Source organism: Berghia stephanieae, chromosome 4 (assembly GCF_034508935.2).
Source record: "Berghia stephanieae isolate SIO BIC M18660-M18661 chromosome 4, UCSD_Bste_1.3, whole genome shotgun sequence".
NCBI lineage: Eukaryota > Metazoa > Mollusca > Gastropoda > Nudibranchia > Aeolidiidae > Berghia > Berghia stephanieae.
The window spans coordinates 33,320,743-33,325,742 of NC_088363.1; positions in this window are offsets into that span (position 1 = coordinate 33,320,743).

A 5,000-nucleotide genomic window follows, 5' to 3' on the forward strand; every position below is an offset into this window, starting at 1 on the left:
TGTTTAGAACCAAGCTGCTCGTTGCTGGGCGACGTGACATCAGACTATTGAATCCTATTAAGTACACAAAAACTGCTTTGCCCTGACAAAATTTATTTTTGATTTTGGCCTGAAGACTTTTGCTTTAATCGATTGAGATAATTATACCACGAATATTGACTATGACACTTATTTGTGTATAGGTTATTTGATACTCAATATTATCAATTAACATTGAATGTTGTTTTTATATAATTTTGATCATTTGTATCTATGCATTAAAGTAACACAGAGCATTTAAATGTTTTAGAACCTATTAGCTCTTAAACGATATGATACGATACAATACGATACGATATTTCAAAACCTCAAACTACTGTAGACTTCAAATGGAGCAATTTGTCTTAAATCTCATATTACGCTACTACATTAAAGTCTGAAAGAGACCTTTGACAAGTTTGTATTCATCTCAACCGACGTGCACTTATTTGCAGGTCTGATAACCCAATTCCTTATAGGCTCATTGTTTTAATGGAAATCAAAAAAAAAAAAAAAAGGAAAAAAATCAAGACTCAAAATATTGTCCATTACAACAATATTAAATTGGCCCATAAGTGTGTTCGGGTGTCAGACCTGCATATATGTACACGTCGATCTCAACCAACTGAAATTTTAAGAAACGGGTTTTTTTGTTTGTTTGTTTGTTTGTTGTTGTTTTTTTTTTTGGTGTGTGTTTTTTAATTATTTTTATTTTAAAACAAAATTGTAAATAATGATTTGTCTGTGAAGGGCAGAAAAGAGAATGCTCAGAACACGGGGACTTTCTTTCTTTTTTTTTTTCTTTTTTTCTTTTTTTTCCAATCAAAAATCACTTTAGGCGGATATTTTTTATTTTTCAACATTCTAATGAACCATACAAGTCGCTCGCTGTTTTTTGTTGTTGTTTGTTTGTATTAATTTTTTTTTGTTATTTTTACTACGTAAAAGTTGTCATACTATTTTCTAACTGTATTTTTATTTTTGGTCATAGATAATTTTATTTTTTTTACCATTGTAACAGGACGATATCACTCATCAGCCATGCAAGCAAGATCTTACTGAAAATTATTTTGAAGAGATTAGAGAACGTGGTGAAGGAAGAAGTCAGCCAAACTCAAGCAGGCTTTAGACCAAACAGGGGAACAAGAGACCAAATATTTAATATCAGGACACTGATTGAAAAAAGCAGGGAGGCAAACATAGATCTACACATGTGTTTCATAGATTACAGCAAAGCGTTTGACTGCGTAAATCACGAACAAATAGTAACAACGTTGAAAGAACTTAAACTGCCACTACAAAATAGTCAACCTCATAAACAATCTTTACCAACAACAGACAGCATCGGTTAGACTAGAATATGGACTTACAAAATGGTTCCCAATAAAGCGGGGAGTGAGGCAGGGGTGCATCCTTTCTATTCAGCCTATACACCGAAACAATAATGCGTGATGTAATGACAGAAGAAAAAGATGAAGAGTACAGTGCCGTTAAGATAAATGGCAGGAAGATCTCTGACCTACGATATGCAGACGACACGGCGCTATTGTCAACAACATCAACAGGTCTCAACAAACTAGTAAAATCGGTAAAAAAACATAGTGAAGACAAAGACCTATTATTAAACGCAAAGAAAACGAAAATAATGAGCACAGATAAAAGCAGCACTGCTCAGGTCAAAATAGAAGGAGAACAACTGGAAAATATTACAAATTTCATTTACCTTGGAGCACAAATAGAAGCCAATGGAAAATCGGCACCAGATATCAGGAGAAGACTTGCAATTGCAAGCAACAAACTAAACAAAATGATGGCAATCTGGAAGAGCGAGGAAGTCAGACTGAAAATGAAGAGCCTAACATCCTGTATTTTTCCCACTGCAATATATGGATGCGAGACATGGTCTATAACCAAAGAATCAGAAAAGAGAATAACCGCCTTCGAAATGAAATGCTATAGAAAAATCTTACGCATCCCGTGGACAAACAAAGAAAGCAATGCAAACATCATGAAAACACTAGGACTAAAAAAGTCCCTGCTAATGAGTAAGATAAAAAAGCTGAAACTCAATTACTTTGGGCACCTGAAAAGACACGACACACTAGAGAAAGATGTACTGGAGGGCATGGCGGAGGGCAAAAGAGGCAGAGGAAGACCACAAAGAAGATGGCAACAGGATATACAGGAATGGCTCAACAACGGCGTGACGGAATGTGGCAGATGGGCACAAGACAGAGACTTCTTCCGAAGGACTGTGTGGGAGGCTACGTCCAAGTGATATGCCACAGAGAGAGAGAGAGAGAGAGAGAGAGAGAGAGAGAGAGAGAGAGAGAGAGAGAGAGAGAGAGAGAGAGTTAATGAATTCCGTGTCAGAATGAAGGCCAAAGGGAAATCATGATTATCAATCCTGATTTTTAGTAATGGGAATTAAACAATCAGAAATATTGAGATCAGTATTTAGTCTTTCATGGTTTTCACAGACCTGCCAACTATTACGAATAATTCGTAGAAATACGAAATTTTGTCTCCAATTTCATAACTTCATGAGCATTTCTAAGTCATTAAAACTGATTGAAAATGAAAGATGATTGCAGACTACAACATTTTAATAATTTTGAAGTGTTATTAAACCCTTGAGTTTGTAAATTGTAAATTTTAAAAGTAAACTATAGTAACTACAATTCTTATCTTCTAAACATTATGATTTTTTAAAATTTCCAGTTGGCAGGTCTGTTTTCAGTAACCATAATGTTGTTGCACACTGTATTTTGGCATTTCTAAAAAAAAAATAAACCCACTGTTTTAGGTATATCTAAATAGAATCCATTTTTTAAATTGAGCATTTATATAGCGCAATATCCACTAAACGTGCTCAAAGCGCTTTACAAGGGGTCCCTGGGCAACAGCAACATTTAACATGTAGAACGAGACATAATGACGCCTGTTAGGCGATATTACACTTTTTTTTCGGACAGAGACAACGCTGTTAACGGACAGGTACTAATTTTAGATAGAATCAATAAAAATAAATGGTAGGCCTACTTATTTAGGAAGTCACTTCCGACTAGCATATTTCATTAAGACAGTGAAAATTAAAGTCAAATTCTTGAAAATTTAGCAAAAGTGATGCTGTTCCGGACATTTTCTGACCTATGATATTTACACACGCACACACACACACACACACACACACACACACACACACACACATATATATATGATGATGATGATGTTGATGATGATGATAGTAAAGATGATGATGGTGATGACGACGACGACAACGCAGGAAGTCGTAGTGATGATGATTAATATTGCCTCAGTAATCAAAGTATAACAAGCATGAATACTATTTCATTATAATTTATGAAGAATTTGCGTCAACAACAATGGCTGAGTCTGTCAAGTTCTTTTATTTAATTCATTCACAGTTTAAATGCAAAACCAAAATAAATATAAGGAGGGCATAAAAAAGTCTTTGTTTTAATATAGTTGTTGGCGCTCTCCACACTTTTAGGTAATATCAGGGCCAATAGAAAAGTGTACGGTGTAATAGTATAAATATTATAGACCTGGGTTTAAAATGAAGTAAATATCCAGAAGTATCATATTGTCGAGCTACATGGCAAGTCCTGAATGAGGAATTACAGTGGAATCAAAATAAAGCCCAACACCATTGGACCGGAAAAAAAGTTTCACTTTAAACAAGGTTGACTTTATCCAATATCAATTAAACACACTTATATTAAGAACAAAAAACAAAAGCAAAAAAAAAAAACAACAAACAAACAAAAAACAAAAAAGCCCCCCCCCCCCCCCCCCCAAACAAAAAAACAAAAACAAAAAACAAACCCCCCCCCCCCCAAAACAAAAAAACAAAAACAAAAAACAAAAAAAAAAAAAACAACAAACAAAAACAAACGGGGGACCAACAAGAGGTGGTGACTTTAAGCAGAAGTTGATTTTAAGAGTGTTGATTTTATGCGGATTCTTCCGCTGTAAGTAAGTCTACTTTTTATTTTGAAGTCTTGTAGAGGGGTAAAAACAAATTTAGATCATTGGAAATAATTATATTAATTAATGACCCACTGCATCAATCTGGTATTTCGTCGTAATGTTCTAGATGAAGAAAAAATGAATTTTAAGTCAAATTGATCAAAAAGAGGAAATTAAAGTTTTCTTAAAAAGGTTCCGATACAAAACAGTAAAAGTAGTACTGAGTTACTAGAAGTTGTGGACGGTAGATAGAAATGAACAAAAATGAATGAAACCAGGTTCGGAAAAGAACAGAATACCATAAACGAAAAGTTTCGGACTCAAAACCCTTCTTCAGCCAAATCGAAACAATAAAAACCATAAGTTACATCACTTGAATTCCAAACAGACAGCAGGGAACAGGGAAGTATTTGACATGTCTTGTTGGCGAGAATACAATCTAGAAATTTCTGTCTGGAATTTAAGTGATGTATTATTGTTTTTATAATTTAATTTTGTTGTTATTGGATGAAGTATGGTTTTGAGCCCGAAACTTTCCGTTTTTGGTATTTTGTTCCTTTCCGAAGCTGCATTTTTTCTTCATATATTTCATTCCGAAATGATAATTAATAACAAATGAAAGCGGTGAGTCACGTTGAAGTGCGGTAGTTGTGCGACTGTGTGTGTGTGTGTATGTGTGTGTGTGTGTGTGTGTATGTATGTATGTATGTGTGTACAAATGTCCGCTCTTCCGAACCCCCCCCCCCCCCCTAAGTGATGTCGCGTGCAGTTATTTGCAGGTCTGATAGCCCAATTTATTATGGGCTCATCGTTGTAACGGAAATCTTTAAAAAATGATGCAAATAAATTGTCCTTTACTACAATATTAAACTAGGCCCGTAATTGCGTTCGGATGTCAGACCTGCATATATGTATACACGTCGGTTCAAACCTTCCATTCATAAATAGAACAGCTGTTTAATTGATAAAAGGATAGCTCAGACTCCCGA